Below are 20523 nucleotides of genomic sequence, written 5' to 3'. Positions count from 1 at the left end.
TCAAAGTTAAAAATACTCTTGGATGATACTGATGATTTTATAGCACTTCTCAACTTTCTAAGGATGTCTATGATCACATTCTTTTGTCGCTGAATCTTCAGCTTTTAGGTTTCTCTAGCTAGCTTGAGAAAGATATTGATGTGTTCAAGCAGTAGTAGAAATGGCACCTCTCCTCCTAAGGCTATCTCTGTGAATCTTAGTCCAATGGGTAGTTCTAAAGAAGTTCCAAAGATTTTAAACCAAATTAAAATGCGTAAGGTTTCTTAATACTAGTTAAATTACACCCTTCATTCCAATTCACTTGCATTTTTCAAATTTAGAACTAGAATATGTCTTCTATTTTTCCGAAGGCGTGTATTTTTGAATACTTAAATGCTTACACTAAACTTCAGAACTCCAGACAGGAGAGAGACTTCAAAACTTCATTTTAAGCAGATACTCATACCACCTGGGTATCTACTTGAAAAACCTAATTTGTGAAGTTGATCTCTTCCAGCTGTATCCCAATAAACAGGGACAAGACCCCTCGGGGGCTAGTTCAGAAAGCCTGGACAGGGCTCAGTTCACACACTGAGTATTCCTCTGGAGGAATCACCGCTAACTGTTGCAGGCAGAGGTATATCCTTAAAAGTACCGTGGCCACCTGCTTCCTAGTGTTCCAGTCTCTTGCTACTACTTAATTTTGACATCTCTAGAATCAAGTTAGTACACAATTTAGAACATGCACGATTCACCACGTGTGTTTTTGTTTGTTTGTTTGTTTTTGAGACAGATTGCACATTTATTTCTAGTTACAAGAACAGCAACGAGCTTCCTAAAACATGTTTAGTGCACAGGAGAGCCCAGGTAACATCAGCTATACAGTGATCTACCTTAATTAAGTTCCTCAGAAGAATGTGCCTGCAAATTCCAACTTATAATATCAACTTTTTTTTTTAATCAAATAAATTTAAAAATGATTACCAAAGAAGTTCTCACCTGTCCAAAGAAACAACAAATACTGCTACAATCTACAGAGAAATTAGAAGAAACACACATTTTATCAGAATAGATGCATTGAGATTAATAATGATTTTAAAGTTTATAGATTCATGCCCCTCGAGATCTCGTGTGAATTCTGAAATCCAATTTTATTATTATAACTGTAATAAAGTTTTATAAATGTTATAAAGAAGGTCTTTATTAAGAATGAAAGCAATCTGAACTATCTGGCCAAGTAATAAAAATGCATTTCTTTGTTGTGAAGTGTCAAGCAAGTAAGCCTTACCTGAAAACTGATCGATAAATCTTCCGTTTCCACTTGAGTGCACTCACTTTTTCTTCAGAGGGTAATCATTGTTTTAAATGGGTTTTCCATTAACATCAAACTTAACTGCTAGGAAAAAAAAAAAAAAAAAAAAAAGCAAACATTAAGCAAAAAGAGATAGAAACAGTCAAGAAACTTTAGTAATCACTAATGATATTGCATTACAACTTTGCAATGTGTTTTGTTTCTCATTTATTACAACGGTCAACTGAAGTCTGGGCTTCCTCCAGCTCTGCAAAAGGGATTGTCAAAGCAGTTTGCCCGTACTTATGCTGAGATAATCCTGAGTGGCAGATAGTCCATCATTTGAGAGACATACTTTGAAATGATACTATGATTCTGAAAAATATATTCTCGAGCAGTATTCTAGCCGTGTGCATTCAGAGTGGCTTCAGTGTACTTCCCCCAAACATTTCCGTCCTGAAAAGATTACAGCAGGTTTGCTGGAAGGTGAATCATTTGTCATACTTTCAACCGCTGATTATTCTGGATAAAAAAAATCCATTTTTAAAGAAGTTTTTGTACATGCATAATTTAGAGAATTATTTTTGCTGCATTTGATAGCTTTTGTTGCTGAACGTCTTAAAATTCCTTTTTTCACTCTGAGTATTGCTTTTGCAACTGAAGATCAATAATTACTTTCTCCCCATCATTGAAAAATAATGACATGTCCACATATTTGATCAGTGGCAAATGAGGCCTCTAGCTAAATTGCACCCCTTGGACGAGTGAGCCTGGATATAACAGGCAGATCATTTTGCTGTCAGACATGCCTGTGCAGTGAAGCAGACAGAAGGCAAACTATACTTTGTTGCTCATCACCACTTTATATAATGAATATAATAAACATGACTGAGGAGATAATTGGAGCATTTAAAGTAATAGGTGTGCTTACCTGTTTTGCTGGATAGCCATAGACTGAATTCTTAACACTAATAGCTTAACTACACCACATACAATTATGACTAGTTTCAGATTGTCCCTACAATACTTGGTGAATTTTAAAAATATCCTGAAATAGTTAAAAGCTATACTTACACTACCTCTTTAATTCAAAATTTTGTTTTATTAATACTTACAGCTTAACACATATGAGATTTAAAGAATATATTGTGTCTGTCCGCTTTCCGCCCTCCCCAGATTATTTTATACTTCTATTTAAACACAGTGGATGAACAATATCTTTAAAGACTGTCATGCTACTCTTGGAGAGGACTTGTCCTAAAAGTATGCTTTCCCTGGTTAATATTTTGAGAAATACACTCTTTCCTTGTTTGCTCTTCTACGGCACAGGAAGCTGGAGAAACACTGGTAACCTCTGGTATTACCGTCTGATAAATTAGTGCACTATATTTCTCTAAATTTCACACAGTGCTAAATGTTTCTGGCAGTACAAGGTGTATATTATGAATTAAGTTTATTTTTTAAACTGCTTTTCCATTTGTATGGCAACTCTGAAGCACCTTGGCTTTCAACCAGAGAACTCTTCCCTTCTCATGTCTTATTCCTTACATGTTAATTATTCTGCAAAGAAGAACATAATTAAAAAAAAAAAAAAAAGGAAAAGAGAAATAAGAAATGGGGGGAAATAAAGCAGAATACTCTAAAAAAAAAGGAATAGCATTTTCCAGCACTGTGGTGAATAAAATACACATTTCAACTAAATCAATTAGATTCCACTCCATGTAATTATCCTGAATGCAAACCCAACTTGAATTTAACTAACTACAGAAAGTATGCAGTTTGCCTGTTTAAAAAGACAGCTTTTATCACCAGCTAAAGGCAGTTCAATTAAAATTGGAGGCTTAACCACCCAGAAGCCTGCTGGCACAGTCTTGATGAGCTGTAATTCTAATTGGAAACTCTTCGCAGTTAGCACACAACAAAGAACCATAGCTGGTTTTAGAGTGATGCCCATATTCTTTGCAGATGTTACCTATATGGCACATCCAGAAGGGGGTTATGTGAAGTGCTCCATGGACGAGGGGGTGAAGAATGAATAAGCCTGGATCTACCTGAACTACAGAGCTGGTTCTTTTATGTCGGGTCATGATCTTCATTTTTCTAAAGCCTCCATTTTTTTTTTTTTCAGATGTTCTTACTTCATTATTTTGCTGACAAGTTAAGATCTATTCTGTATGTCCAAGAAAAGGCCAGAGAGGACTGATTATATGGTAGAGACCTTTTTACTAGGAGGACTTTTTTTTAAACAAGAACTAGCTTAAAGCATGAAAGCCGTAGTAATGATAACACAGTCAATTACATTTAAGTCTATTTGTGTATTTTAGAGCTTATATTAGCTGATTCACTGCAGTTGTAGGTGACAGAGTTGATGCAATTCATCAACACAACTGATTTGATTATCTTTAAACAACATTTTAAAGATTATCAACTATTCGATTATCATTAAACAACATTTTTGTTAATCTTTGGTTTCCTGGGGACACGTTCATATATTCAGCAGTAACAAAGATAAGAGTACATTATTACTTCTGTATGTGCTGTTTCCTCTGCATCTTTCAGCCCCTGAACTCAGCTTCAAAAGCACTTATGCCCTTGTACTGTAAACTTCACAAGGCAGGACCTTCTTCGCCCCCGCCAAGGGCAGCAGATAACAGAGAAACACCAGACAGTTCCAGTTTTACCTCAGAAATGAACGTAAGACACTGCTCTCAGTTCATTGACTCTGGTACTTCAGTAATTTGAATGGAGATACAACTCTATTTCCTTATACCATTATTTGGGGCATTGAGCAGATTTTTATCCTACTTGTAATTGTGATTCCCTAAATATGTTTATGACTGAAAAAGGTCTAATATTTAATAGAGCTGATAACTTTTTTTTTTCAAATGTCAAACTCTTAATCAAAATACACTTCAAAAAATCTCCAATAATTTCTTAAGATTACATTTTTGCCCAGTTTCAATACTAAACACTAATGCCAGTAACCACAACTATTATAGAAAACATCATGGCATTTTTTATGGCTGGTGTTGATACTGTTTTTCGTTCATGTTCTACTGCAGTAGTATATCTAAGATTCTAGTATTCTCAACACAGCATTTTTGCAAGCAGGATTTCCTTATTTTTTGTTGGGAATTTCAGCTGAGAAAGACTGACTGTCGTGGTTTAACCTGGCCGGCAGCTAAACACCACAGCCGTTCGCTCACCCTCCCCCCTCCCTCTCTGGGACGGGGGAGAGAAATGGAAAGTGAAGCCCGTGAGTTGAGATAAAGACAGTTTAATAAGACAGGAAAATAATAATAATAACAATAATAATACTACGGTGATAATAGTACTAATAGTAATAATGTGTACAAACAAGTGATGCACAATGCAATTGCTCACCACCTGCTGACGGATGCCCAGCCTAACCCTGAGCAGTCCGGCCCCCCCTCCCCTGGCTAGCCACCCCTATGTATTGTTTAGCATGACCCCAGATGGTATGGAATACCCCTTTGGCTAGTTTGGGTCACCTGTCCTGGGTCTGTCCCCTCCCAGCTCTTACTGCACCCCTAGCCTGCCCGTTGACAGGACAGAGCAAGAAGCTGAGATGTCCTTGGCTTAGTATAAGCACTACTCTGCAACAATTAAAACATCGGGGTGTTATCAGCACTCTTCCCATCCTAAGCCAAAATATAGCATTCTACCAGCTACTAGGAAGAGAATTAACTCTGTTCTAACTGAAACCAGGACACTGACTCAGCTCAGAAGGAAACATGTGATCTGGCAGGAGTCTAGGAATTTCAACACTGAAAAATAGGAAAAGTGGAAAGTTTAAGAGAAAGAATAAGAGAAAGAGAAAGAAGAAGAGAAAGAGTTTAAGACAAAGAATAGACTGTCACGGAAAGGAGGAGGAATCTGGAAATGGAATGGGAAAACTTCTCAAACAAAAGGGCTATTTCAGCTCTTTGCTGCAGATGAGATGTTAGTGCTTTGAACTCATTTCATTGAATCACCTTGAACATTTTTAGCAGATTTTGGGACCCTTGGCAGAAGTCAAAAGGTTAAGTTTTCTACAGTATTCCTTGAGTAATTTCACTGTTTTTTTTTAAGTCCACATTCATCTCAAAAGATTTTCTTTACATCAAAGGAAGAAAGACAAGTAAAAATTTTAACTGGTAACTTTTTAGTGTTATACCATTTTTTCTTGTAGGTGTGATCATGGTAGCTTTTTCAATCTCATCTTTGAAGAAGAAACTACTGATGTATTTTAGATCCTTTCAAGTCACCTAATTTAGTATCTTTAAAATCTTTACTTTTTTTTTTTTTTTTTTTCTGAAAATAGAATGTACCTTGGAATTAGTGTTTCCTGTACAAAAGTATATTGAGGGTGTTTCAAATTTTAATTACATGTGATGCTCAAACTAATTGTGCTCTAATGCTACTACTAATATTTGTATAAGAATAAATAAGGATTTTTGTAGATTTTTCTATGGCAATGTCCCTCTGAAAGGGAGGTTATTTACAAATAACAAGAATTCTTAAAGGTATTTACATATTCATTCCCACAGCTGGTGTATATATGTTTGGGCTTTTTTCAGTTGCAGTATCTCACCTGGGCATATGTAAACCACACTTTATCACAGAACCACAGAACAGCTTGGGTTGGAAGGGACCTTAAAGTCCATCCAATTCCAACCCACCCACCATGGGTACGGATGCCAGCCACCCACTAGATTAGGTTGCCCTGGGTCTCATCCCACCTGGCCTTGAAAAACCTACAGGGATGGGCATCCACAGCGTCTCTGGGCAACTTGTTCTAGTGCCTCGCCACCTTCTGAGTGAAGAATTTCTTCCTAACATCTAATTTAAATCTCCCCTCTTTTAGTTTAGAAACTCTTCTTAGAATACACTCCGTGTCAAGGGAGACTGCAAGAAGGAAGGGAGGGTCAGAGAGAAGATAACATGACCAGAAGAACTCCTGTTATTGTCAGATTGCTCTATCAAGTGCAACATCCGTGAAATGTTGCTAGTGAAAGAGTGGATAGAGCTCTGGCCTAACTTGTGCTCCAGATACATGGGCCACAATGTATGAAGGGTTCTGCCTAACTAATCTTTTTGTACACCTACCATCCTCTTTAACAACCCATGCACACATATAATCCATTTATTTGGACTGCTGTTAGTAACAGCCATACAGAATGACTACAGATATCCCCCTGACTTCGAGTGAAATTCCAATGTTACTTTGGAAAGATTCCTAAAACATAGGCAATCCCTCAAAAGCACAGTATGTGGTGGGTCATTCATACTGATTTGCATCTCCTATATTCTCATAGCAAAGATAGTAGCTACTGGTAAGCTACTTTCATAAAATGATGTAATAATGAACAGGATGCTGATCCTTCAAAATGTAGCTTTTAAGGAGTCCTGAAATACCAAACTAATGTCCCAGTGGGGAATGAATTCTTAATATAACAGCCTACCAATGTCAAGCAGAACATCATTGTGATAAGGTGGGTTTCTAACTGAATTACCAAGCCTCAGTAGTCACTAATCTGTCTTGGGGCAAGACTGCTAACAACATTAACAACTATGAAGTTAACCAATACAGTAAGGAAAATCACATAGGCAGATAAGATTAGTTCTTGATTCTCACATGCTTAAAAATTTCCTTAATTTTAAGCAGGAGATTCCCAGTGAAGACAATCGGAATTTGAAGTTGACTAAAGAAATAGTTAATCTTAAAGGTTCTGTTGCATCATGCTTGACCCTGAGTATGACAATTTTTTTAGCTCAAAAGGATAGAATTTTTTTTCAGGAATTGTAAGAGTTTATGAGTTTCTGTTGCTTACATTGCCATTTTTTCCTTACATTTTAACTTTTTTTTTTTTTTTTTTTCATCCCATGGTAGTGTACAGACACCAAAACCAGTTAATGACTTGCATTTCCCTCAATGTAAAATGTTCTCTGAAGAAATCTTGCACGTGCAATTCTGAGATACATTCTTCTAAGGGCAGCGAAGTCATTCTCCTAAGATCTGTTCTGTAAACTACATATGAAACTCTCTGGTTTTGTGCAGCTACTTTGTAGTATTGTTTTTTATATTTTCCTTTTTTTTCCTGGGTATAAAGCTGCCATTCTTTCTGTCATGCTTTTTTTTTTTTTTTTTGCTTGCTCAGTTTTTGGTAATAGGCTTAGGCTTCAATCACAATGGACATGTAACTTCGCTAGATAAAGCTCTCAGCTCTGAGCAAATTCTTTCCTCTTCTCAGCTTTGAACCTGCCTCACAGTTACAGACAAAGCACTCCTCTTTATCAATTTTATGGAAAAAAAATCTTTGAGATATGCATTTTTGTTGTTGCTATCGCTTACATGCTGTGGACCATGTCATAGCTGTTAAATATCTTGTAATGATTTGACCAACTCCATTTCAGCTTCTGTCTGAAATTTTCTCTAAATTATTGTTTCCACTCTTAGTATCATGTTGGATAAATTACTTAAGAATTTATCTACAGACATTGAAGGCTGTCAGTTGCTCAGCTAATCACATATTGAGCAATCTGTCACAAAATGGGGGCCACATCTGCTGCTTACCTAGTGCCTCAAGCAGAGAGATGGGTACTGCTAGTATGATCCAAAAGGAAACTGGGATCCTGGGTATTAATAGAAAATGATAATTATAATCACTGTATCATAGCATTAATAGCTATTTTTCATATTCTTAAATTAGGCATTGTTTAAAATAAAATTCAAAACCAGTAGGCTGTAACAAAAGTGTTTTCTTAACTTCTTTTAGCAAACATGCAGATGCTAACATTTTATTAACAGCAAACCATCCTGAAACACCTATGATTTATTCAAGAAAGAGAACGATTTCTGCCCCTCTGCAAGTAATCCCATATTGTTTAAAAAAACAATCCAAAGAAGGAAAGCCATGGCATAAGACTACACATAACCTCTCTTTAAAATTATGAATATTTTAAATCTTATTTATATGTATAACTATGGATTTACTCTTTTTTTATCAGTACAAATATAGGCATAGAAAGTCTATAGATATAAAGAAGCAACCAGCTCCTGAGGCGTATTTGCATATTTTGCAACATTGCAATGCATATCTTAGCTTCTTCTATAATTGATTTCAATATATTTTGTTCTGAAGCTGCTACAGCAACATTAAAGTGTCAGACTTCAATTTATATGCCACTCTGTCCAAAACTGTAGCCCAGTTACAGAAGGGGAGGCAGTCACAACATGAGCTGTTTTTTATTTTGCTTGAAAACACCTTGCAAATAAACACTTTATGGCTATCACATCCTCATGTTAATTATGGATATGAAAACTCTTTAGACAAGAAAAGTATGAGATATGCAGACAAACACAGTACTCTTGAGGATGCTGAGTGTGCAGTATGGTCACTGATCTGTCACTGCTGATTTACCTTTGGATCACCTTAATGTTTCTGTAGCAGCAGGAAATATATCTTCCATGGGATGCTGTCAAGCTCAGAGATGTTGGTACCTTTCGAGTTTAATAACAACATGGTTTCTCATTCATCTAAAATACTGGAATCTAATCTGTGGCTTTCAAATAGTTGATGCAAATTTTTAAAAGCCCTCCAGAAATTACCAGGTTTGTTACAAAGCTGTGGTACTTTGCAATCGTCACCATAAGTGCAAAGTTTAACTGAAGGATTAATAACAGTGAATATTTCCACACCCATATGTACCACCCATGTACCACCATTTCCATACCCTAAATTAAGCATTTAGGAGTAAAGATCTCTAGCTTTCTTGACAAGGATTCACTTAATAATGAATACTAACCTAATTTTGATATTGTTTATTTCATAAAATCTCATTGTTCAGACTAACTCAAAACATCTTTCAGTTAAACATCGAAAAAAAATGACACTTGTTTTTCTACATAGTCGTTAATATACTAGAGATTTAGGCAGTTACGTTTTGCTTAATGATGTTACAGTAGGACTGGACACAACAAACATTACCTTTTTGTTGTTGTTGTTTCACAATATTAGCAGGAAATCTAACTAATCTAGAGAAATTCAGTGAGGAGAACCAACAGATATTACCTTACAAGCTGGGATTTCTTCCTTGCCAGGCTGGGACAAAAAACCCTTTTTCATACATCTGGGATGATTTTTATGACTTAAAAATGAGAGATATTTGCCACTGCTCTGTAGGAATTACCACAGCTCATGTCTTGGCAAGTGGAGATGAAGGGAGAATTTGGGGATATCACTTACACAAAAAAATTTAGCCTAGTTCAACCACACTGGAAAATAGCATTACTGAAAAATTTATCTAGACAAAGTAAGATTTGGAAGTGAGCATTCTGGCTAGGTTGGACCCATTCAGCTTTTGATTATTAAGCCTAACACATTATGAAACTCCACATACATGTTTTTACTTCTGAAAAACTGGATATGAGACTCTTATTCACTTAGAGAACTTCTTTGATACTTGTGTTGTATTTGTTTTTAATAGCTTTTTGCTTAATTTCTACTAAAGTGAAAGTAGCCTATACTGCATTAAAATAAAAATATAGTATTATAAGTGGCATCAGTCCCAAAGTATATGACAACAGTTCCTAGGAGACAGACAGACACACAAAGACCACTTGGTATGATAGTTAAGGGCAGAACTTCACATGGGTTAATTCCATGACAATGCCAGCAAAATTTCTTTTTGATTCACTTGGTTGAATGTGGTCATGCATTTAAAAATGTAAAGCATCTCTTACTTTTATAGAATGGAAAGCATATTTCTAATAAAGTCAAAGAAAGATCTTTAGTTATCAGGTCTACTGCTGTGTTTACGATAAATTTTTCAAATACGTTGCATTACACATCTAGAATCCTTTTAATCAATTCTGTATTATTATGAAGTTCATAGCAGATGAACTGTATAGAGATACTACTGATGTACCACAGTGATGGAATAAATCACTTCTAATTATAATTAAAAAAATAGCGTCCATATATCTTTTCTAGATTCTGTTTAAAATTCCTATTTCAAAAAAATCTGGCTGCTAGATTTCCCTGGAGGAAGAATAACAGTATTTGTTGCAGCTGGATCTTGCTGCTTTTGGATACTGGCATAACAATTAAGATTTGTACATTTTTAAATCAAAATTTATAAAGAGATGCCTTAATTATATACTATATATATTTAGTTTGTATTCTGTACAACAACACACAGTATTTCAAAAATAAAAATATAGTGAGATGACAGGACAAAATATCAGGAATACATATTATCTTAAAGTATCTTGGGTTGACCTACAGATTACAGACTAAAAGCTGCTACAGAATTTAAAGGAAATGAATCAGAATTTCAGTCAGGTAGTATGTCTCCTATTGATCATTTTAATATTAAACAATTTTGTATTTTTTGACAGCTGCATGCAAAGAGAAATAAGCTGATACATAAAGAGAAATAAATCATAGTAGAAAAGAAGATTAAAAAAACAACAGATCAAATTGGCTCTTGGAGTTTGTAGATTGTTCTGGTCTCACATTTGGAAAAAAAAAAAAAAAAAAAAAGGAAGAAAAAGAGAGAGAACTCTTGGACCCAAATAATAGTAGTCAAAATTTGGGAAGGAAGGCATTCAGTGTTATTTAGCCCTACCATACAACACAGTGGAGCATCTCTTTCCTATGTGATCACTCATGCCATTCCTGCAGAATAATTATCTCTGTAGAACAGCTACAAAAAAAGAACCATAGGAGATCCGTGTAGCAAATAACGTCTTGCTGCTTGAAAAGTTTAGTCCTGAAACCATTTTCAGAAATGAATAGTTTGTCACATTTTGTTATGATTTTGCCTATTTTTTCCAAAATCTTGGGGACCTCTGACTGCACAAAGCTCTGGTGGAGTCTTAAAAAATCTAGGATTATTGCTACTGCTCTTTCATCACCTCTCAAAAGAGGATCATCATTTCATCCCTTGCAGAAGTGGAAGGGATAATCAGGTTTTAGAATTCAAGCATTATTGGGATATTAGGTAGATTTAAGTTAGCATAAGGGGGATTGTAATATTATAAGCTATAGAGGTTGAAAAACAGGGAGATATAAAACTGTAAGCCTCCAATTGAAGTACAAAGCAGTAAACCCAGAAAAATGCTGACAACCATAATGCATCAGGAATGTAAATGAGTTCAGTGTAACGTAAATGATAATTGAGAACTATCACCGATAATTTAGGATGAGTGAAAAATTTATAATTGAGTCTTAGTACAATCTAGAGCTCAAGTTTCTGACCACACTAAAGGTCAATCTGCTTTCTCAGGTGTCTGTAAGTATTGCTGCTGCATTTCCTGCATTTTCTAGTATGAGTTCCTTCAATCTCATATGCAGTCAGATGGTACCTTGTAAGGCACCTAATAAAAATTACTTTTCTACCTGTGTGTCTTTTATATTAATGACTACATTCCAAGTTTTTCCATATCACAACAATTCAAACAACCAACCATGCCATAATATTATATCCGTGTTTAAAGCAAGCTAGTGATTAGTCCCTATTCCACTTATAATACCCAAAATATCGTGAAGGACAAGTGAAAAGGCATTCACAAAAATACACACAACTAAAATGCCTGGTTACCAGTGGATGATTATCTTTTGATCATCTTATTAAATCAATAGGTTAGTAGTGACACACCAAGCAGTTTATTTTGCCCTCAAGTAAAACTTCATGAAGGAACTTGGATTAAAAATGGCCTAAAGAAAAGACTTAATCTGGTTAGGAGATGACAGCTCCATCCCATATCAATTTACACAAGTCAGAAGTGGTTAGCTACATCAGTTTTCCTTGGTTATTGTGTTCAATCTTGAATAAATGAGGGGGAAATTCTGTCTATGCTCCTCACATGCAGTCATTTAACTCACTATTCTTTTCTGGTGAATCTCATACAGTGCTCCTTGGAAATATGATTAGCGATACCAATTACCACAGGAATATCAGTTGAATGGAATATATTTCATTTTGTTAGAGAGTAAGACATCAAGGAAATCTGTTGTAATTTCTATATCCTTTGCTATTTAATTCCTATACTGTTTATTTTTTATTTCAGAGGATAAGTATGAGTCCATTGCTCCCACTCAGTTTCTCATTATTACTCCATTAAGTCAAATTACAATATAATTCAAGAACATCCAGATTGATGAATGATGGTATTGCCTTTCAAAAGCTAAGGAATCACAGAGTGAACAGCTTCCTTAATCTATAGCTTTGTTTTTATCAGATGTTCAGGACAGTTGAAGACAATATAAATTATAGGAGTTTAGAAACCAGCCGCCAAACTGATGAATTGCTTGCAATAAGGATATGTTATAATGCAAATGTCAATAATACCAGAAATAACCATTAAAGGGAAAAGAAAGATCAAATAAAATTTGAGAAATTAATTGGCTTAAGCCAAATTACTGTTTAAAATGGAGTTTGTTAAAGAAAGGTAGTTTTACTGAAACTTTAAATTTAGATGAAGTCTAAATCTATATTTAGATGAAGAATTTCAAAAGGATTCAGATGTTACTCGCTATGTGCAGTTAAGTTATTGTCTGTTCTTTTTCAGTAACATGCATTGGCCATCTGGCAAGACTTTGTAGCTCGTATAATTTTTGTAGAAGGATACATCTGATTAATTAATTACCTTCTCTGCTCATAAAAGGTTCTCCTTAAGAAACATACAGAACCACGTCTCTCTCTACCTTATCTCATGATTTGTGCAGTTCACTGTCTCGTGTACAAAGAGCTTTAGCAGGCTGTTGTGCATTTAGCTGAAAGGTGTGGTTATCTAGTAGATGAAAAAGAAAATACAAACTTAAAATCAAGTATGTATTTAAGGCCTAAGTATTATAAATTAAATAATAATAATAATAATAAAATACTGGCATATAATGGTATAAGAGAACTTGCTCCAGTAAAAGAAACACTACAATACCTCTTGCCACAGACCTTCAGCCAAGGCCCACACAAACCTTTTAAAATTGTTAACAAGAGTTTGAGTAAGAAAATGGTTTGGATTTGATCCATACAATATGAGATTAGCAGAAACGATCGAGGACATGCTTTTACAGTTACCACCATAGACAGAGACATCTAACATCTCGTAATTGTAAATGTTTTTCAAATAACATATCAACACGAATGCTTTTATGGTAGTTTGGATGTCTTGGCACAGTTCATTCTGGCCGAGAAGGTGGTCTAGGTCATTATTTGACAAATTTCAGGAATAGATCATGACAGTCTTGCAGCTTCACATATTATTCCCCCAAATTAGTGAAACTGGCATTCAAGAAATGGACAAGCAGAGAATGCTTGAATTTTGAATGCATGGGAATGCACATACACATATACATTTACATAAAGAATAAGAAATTGCTTTATAATATTGTTCTCAATATCACCTATCAGGCATTAGATGTGAAGTGTTAAATAAAGTCAGCATAATTCATGGATTGTGAGAACACATGGAGAAAGAGAGTTTTGGACCTGGGCAGAGTCCGTTCCTCTGTTGAGGCCTACACTTGGCCTCTGCCAGGGCTCCCCTGACTCCAAGGAGCAGTACAGGGTGAGCCAAGAGAGTGGCTGTCCCCCTGAACCCCTGGGTAGCAGAGCAGAAGGAAGTAAAGCTTTAATGCCAGGCTTAGAGTCGCTTTTTGTGGATCAACAGCCAATGGGCAGAACCTGGCTGCAATGCATACAGAGATTCAGGAGAGGAGATGGAGGCAGCTGCAGGTCAGGGTGAGACCATAAGTTACACAGGAGGAAGAGACAGCAGTGATTTCATGGGTAGTGATATGCAACTCTTGACAATGCAGGTAACCCTGATGACCTAGGTCTCAGATCTATGCATTAAGTACAGTAATAACTCAGCAAATATTGAAGATAATATTTCATTCTAATGCATACACAAACAAATGACCTTTGCTCCTTTAGTTTTGTCATATTTTAAAACCCTCACATCATAGAGACTAGGATTTTCCTTCAAAATTCCACAAAAAAAAAAAAAAAAAATCACAGATACAGCAATATAAAAGACACAGATGATCAAAATACTAGAAAAGATGATAACCTGCTGAAAAAAAAATCACCTTATTTGTAAGATATAGAACTGCAAGTATTTGTTCTTGTTTTACTTCATCAAACTAAAAGTGATCTGCTGTTGGAGCACAGCCATATCTCACATTGCCAGCAAATTCAAACTTGCTTTCTAAAACAATTTTTGGGAAGTAACCAATCCTCAAGAATTGTAACTAGATGTAATCTATCTGGTGGAAAAAGAATTGTCTGATTTTACTTTTCTTCTAGCAGGCAACCATTTTTTATTTTTTATTTTTATTTTTATTTTTTATTTTTATTTTTATTTTTTATTTTTATTTTTTATTTTTATTTTTGATCATGTGGATGAGTCCTGCCTACAGGATAAAAATAAAAATAAAATCACAAAGACTGTAACTTAATAAGGGTATCTTTGGAAATAGACACAATTTCATCTACATGGAGAAATTTTACTGTCCATATCAAAATAAAAAGATGAGGGAGGACTGAAAGCTGTAAGAAGACTGTAAAACTGACAAAGAAGGCAACAAGATAGTACCAGACACAATCAAAGAGAGGATGAATCTGGAAAAAAAAATATAATGGCAAGAGATTTTTAGAATAACCACCAAACAAACTATACCTTATTGTCTGTATCTTATAGCCCATGTCTTTCATTTTGCTCTGGATTCAAAGTAACAGGACTGCACGACTGCTGTTAAAACTGTTTCCCTAGTGAAATTCTCATTAGTCTGACTGCACTATAGGAATCTATGGAATTAATCTAGTAAAGAAATCAATCCTTGAATCTCCATGTTTTTCCATCAAGACTTGGGTCTTGTAAGCCGCTCAGTGATACAAGGCTCTGTCTTTGACAGTCAGATCTCCTTTTTAGTATCTTTACCTCTGCAACTATTTTTCCTGAGGCATAAGTTCTATGGTCAGGTTTATAACCATTCAGATAAGCACAATTCTTTTTGCATCTGGTTGATCATACAGACATCTCTGGTTGGGTGATGGAAGTTTACATAATAATGAAAAATTTCCTTTGGATTGCAACTCTGAGTAATATGTCTATAAAATGAAAAATTACCAAAAGTTTCTCTCAAGATTTTAGACTTCATAAATAAAATAAAACAATACATTCCAAATACTCCAGTGGTATGTCAAAGAAAGAACATATATGCTAAGCTGAATGCATCTCAGAGTGATATTTTATACAACTGAGACAAGAGTTGATTATGACCAACAGACAATCCAAATATTGCTTACCTATAATTAGGATATTTCATTTTCCATTTATATTTCAGACAGACCCAGCACACTGAGATAATGCTCAATTACAAAATTGTTGCTTCTCCTCTGCCTTCCATATTTAGGATAGAAATATGTATTGTGCACAGTTTATATTGTACACCATATGCTTAGATAATCTCTCCAATCTGATCTTGAAGCATTATTTGTTATCTTTAGTTCGGCCTTTCTTCGTGATGTCAACACCATCAACAAACTACATAACACATCAACAGGCTACACAGTATTAAGGTTATTAGCACCAGTTGTTGTTCCTTTTAAGACACGCAATTTCAATGCAGTTTTGATTAATATGTTTCCAAAGGAAAAAAAAAAAAAAAAAAGAATAAAAAAATCCTCCCTACTACACCTTCTACATACATATATCATGGCTTAAGATCTGATCACATATCCTCTGCATGACCATGTACTAAAATCCTGACTGCTTATCCATATGGATGAGAATTACGTTTTACATTCTAAATGCCTCTAAAGTAAACAGCACTTCACTCTTTGCTCTTTTCATGTTTTGACAGTTACCCTAAGGATTTGTTAGCACTGAAATCAGTCCTGTTTTACTGTCCTACATGTAATTAGTCATGCGCATGTCTGTATGACTATTTTTTAATCTTTTTAAAGGTCATAGTTCTTGACTTATAGTCAGCTGAAACATTTTTGTGCTTTAAATGGCATGTATATTAGAGTACCTTGTTAAGCCCCTTAGAAAGAATGTAATATAGAATCTTCTTAAATTATCACTGGGATCTTTAAAAACCAAAATATTTGCTAAAGTTCTTTAACGACGTGAAAAATATTTTATACTGTAGAATATTCACACGAAGTATATTGAAATACCTCTGTATGCAGTGCATTTGGAATGAGTTTCATTTGTTCCTGAGTTCTTTTTGTCCAACCTCCACAGTGCTTCACTATTACAGGCTAGATAGGGCTTCTTGCGTGAACCAACATAGCTGGTTTAAAGGCTGTCATTCATTCCTCCAAGATGGAAATTATACTGTTCAGGTTATTAAGCCTGAAATACTAAAAAAGTGCTTTGCAAGGCAAAACTAATAACAGGTTTGCTGATAGGTAAAGGTCCAGTAAATACAGAGACATCATTCTGTTCAGATAGCAAATAATCTATTAATCAGATTTGTATTTGAATTAATGCAAGGGTTAATATGTAGAAAACTTTTGTTTAGATGTTGGAAAAAAAAATGTCACCTTCTTTCTACTTTGTGTTTAACTTCTGTCTTGTTCTGCAACAGCAAAGGCCTTTTCCCACTATTCATGGATCTATAATTTTGGATAAGGGATTAGGTGCTTGAAAATAATCCCAATTTACTTTCTTCCTATTGCCTGTGCTTTCTATTACTGTCCTAGGAGAGTAGCTGTTACGTGACAACCATGCTGGTACACAGTGTTAAACACAGCTGTGTTTAACCATATTTTTTAAACTGCTGATTTTTTTCCACACTGAAGTTTACTAAACTTAAATACTAACTGCTTGCCAGTTGCCTTGAGTTACCTCATGTATTTATAAAGATTATGGTGAATTCTATTCTTCTGTTTTAACCAAGCCCACGCATTACACCTCATTTGTCAAAAGCATAATTTAACTTGCTTTTTAATAGTTCATTTCCCGACATAGGCAATGTTATTCTTCAAATTACTGTTTCAAGAAAAATCTGTATGGGAAGAACCTCGTATGTTACAAAGGCTTCTCTAGGTCAAAAAAGTGCACAAATACCAAACTATATGAATAAATTTGGACTTTCAAAAAATACTTGTACCTCATTATAGCATAAATTCCTAAATCCATAACGATGTGCATTACAGATTGCTTAACAATATCTTAACATAACTTTCTCTTTCTACGTTTCTTGGTATGTATATCAGTGAAAAATGTGCTATTTTATAGATAACCGACTCTTTTTTTCTAAATATATCATAAAATAAATACAGTATTTCTACTGTCTATATTTTCTATGGATAAATATGGATTTTAGTAGCTAGTCAGTATAATCACTGCTATTATGGAAAAATATTTAATAAAATTCTTTTAAAAAGATGAAGAGTGACAAAATTAGGGAGATTCAACTATAGACAAATAATTGAAGATAAATATCCTAATGAAGTTCCATGAAAGAATGCAGATTTACCAAAATCCTTGAAAGTGAAGAAAATATCTGCATTTATTTTAACTGCTTCTATTACATCAACTGTTCTATCATTAGTCACTTTTGTAAGGCAGTGAGGATGCTATTATAACATCTTATTAACATGTACACATAGTTTAAAGCTCTTACTCTTATAAATGAAAACTATCAGAAAATCAATGAAAACTGTCAGAAAATCAGCCTCATTACCTATGGAAATAAAGCTTACGGCACTGCAATAATCTGTCTGTCTATCTGTTGGTCCTTCCCATAACATCTTTCAGATCCACTGGTTAATTCCAATCCAACCTGGCAGGCAGATAAAGGACTCAGGTATATTACCTTGCTAAAAAACTACATAAAAATGGACATAGGGTAGATGAGACAGACCCGGATTTTCCCCTGGGAAAAGGCAATCATTACTTGATGCTTTTCCTTCCCCAGAGGCGGCCCCTCGATGGCCTGTCGCACACACAGCAGCCAGCCATTTCACAGGAGGGCAGCTTCAACCATATCTTGTCCGTCTATACACTACAGAAGAGAAAGGGTGCACAGAGAATACGTACCACTCAGACAAAAAGTTGCTCTCCACAGGAAATTGACTTCTGTTAGCTTTCTGCAGATGTCCACAAATGAAGAACCAGCTGTCATGTTTAAACTGCCTGCAGTCATCAAGGATAATGTGATTTTATTTTCACTCTTTTCAACTGCTTTTCCTGGGTTTTCAGAGAACTAATGACAAGGTTTATAACATTAGAATAAAGAATTTATCCTGAACTTCCTATTTTTCTTCAAGCTACCTACATTTCATTTCATCCATTTGCTCATGTGTGGGATGTTAATAAAAACAGGTTAAATAAAAGGTTGAGTTATAACAGCTACATCATGGAAGAAGGTAATACGAATAAACAAAGATGCCACAGGGGTAGGTGGTAACATAGCAGAATGATCCACAATGAAAAACAATAGATGTGGAAAATCTCTGTCTGTGGATGTTTAAAGTAAATCTTTGTACTAAAAGGGGCCTGTGTATGGAAATGCAAATACCATCAAGACTGAACCTTTATTGCTGGACGACAAAGGAGGTGCACCATTTAAATCTCATAGGATTACAGAAGAAAATTTGCGTAAACAACCTTTGTGAGATTTTAATGGAATTTAAACTAAACTAAAATTACAGAAAAGCAAATTTTTGTATTTGGCATATCGTGAGTCTCATTGTCCTTCTAGGGTTTTATAACTATTTGGTTAATTACCAGAAAAAAAATACTATTATTCTTTGTCAAAGAAACAAGCAAAAAATTCCAAGACTTTTTGGAAAGCTCAAGACTAGAATACAAGACTGCCTTTTGATATATGCCTTCAGTAATGTTTTCTGAAAACACCGAGGGGCCTTGAGAATGGATTCTGGTAAGGTCATGAATCTTAGTTTTTTAGATGAAGATGGTCTTTGACGAATCAGAAATTACTTCAAGAAATTCTGGAAATTATTATACTTGCCTAAGAAAAAGCTGAAGAAGATGAAGAACAGGCAACAATTAGGATCTTTTAAAAAAGGAAAACAAGTTACCTTTTCTTTTGTACTCTCTGTAAAACCAATCAGCCATTTTGTTCTTTCTCTGTCCAGAGGACTTAATGATAATGGGTTTCTTTGATATACGTGAACCTGAATAATTAAGTACCTTTAAAAAAAGAAGAAGAAGAACCTATGCGTTTACCATCCTAAAATCACTTTATTATGCATCCATTACGGTTACTCTGGTTATATGAAATACAAAGGCAAGAAGAGTAAGAAAATGAAAACAGAAAAATGTCAGCATTGTTATGTGTTTTAACAAGTCACAGCTCGCTATTGACCCCACATCTACAGCCAAAAATGTAGCATACTTTGTTTACCTCATGTAAAGGATAATGTTTTAGCCATGCCTTTCAAACCCCAGGATGTGCACTCTCACTAAAGGAGAGACTATATGATCTGGGAATAGGTCTGGCAGAAAATCATGGATTTCATTAGGGCAAGGTGGTGTGGAATAAGAGCACACCTATGAATTCTATACCATATTCTCTACAATATGTTTGTGTTCCATACAGGCTAATTGTGTCTCTGTTATACAGAGAAGGAAAACTAGTATTGGTAGCCAAATCTTTTCATTTCTGTGCTTTTTAGGTTTTGAAGATCCCACGGATTTCAGTGGAATCAAATTTCAATGTTGATGTACATAGCAGCCTTGCTTCAAACACAATGCAAGGATTTTGCGCATTAATGGTAACAATAAACTACAAATACTAATATCTTACCATTCTCTTAAGTAGATAAAAAAAGATGAAAACATTATGTACAGTAATCTCTGATTGATTTTTTTTAACAGAATATTTTATATTATAATGCCAAGTAAACATTGCTGTAAAACCTTGTCTTTAACAAGAAGGAGGCTAAAAGACTCAGATTTATTCATTTACTTCTTTTCAGTGACAGCAGTGAGTATTTATAGCATGAAGATGGCAGCTTTTAAATCTATAAATGGCTTTTTGGCATTATAACTCAGGGTTATGGTATGGCTCAAACTGTATGCTTACAGAGTGGTATGTCAAAATGTAAAAGCATCAAATGTCATAGCATTTCAAAGTTTCCTATGCAGATGAAACTTACAAAATTTGACATCACAAAAGCAGATTAAATGTCTCATTAACAATGTATTTTACAATGATCTAGAATTAAAAAATATTACCACACACTAATCAGGAGTCTCAGAA

The 20523-nt window shown here is 34.9% G+C and overlaps 1 protein-coding gene across 1 annotated transcript in view; it reads right to left on the bottom strand.

Annotated features, from left to right (window-relative positions):
• Positions 1-20523, bottom strand: part of DCDC1 (doublecortin domain containing 1) — a 247801-nt gene that overhangs the window by 38683 nt on the left and 188595 nt on the right. The window contains exons 20-25 of the mRNA XM_084521002.1: positions 19340-19451; positions 18336-18485; positions 16466-16651; positions 7848-7906; positions 1268-1375; positions 979-1010 (exon numbers count right to left, since the gene is read on the bottom strand). The gene's annotated coding sequence lies outside the window, so the exon portion shown is untranslated. The remainder of the gene's footprint in view (positions 1-978; positions 1011-1267; positions 1376-7847; positions 7907-16465; positions 16652-18335; positions 18486-19339; positions 19452-20523) is intronic.

The sequence above is a fragment of the Aythya ferina genome, assembly GCF_964211825.1.
Source record: "Aythya ferina genome assembly, chromosome: 5".
Taxonomy (NCBI): Eukaryota; Metazoa; Chordata; class Aves; order Anseriformes; family Anatidae; genus Aythya; species Aythya ferina.
Note: the sequence above shows the minus strand (reverse complement) of the source record. Positions and strands in the feature narration are given on the sequence as shown.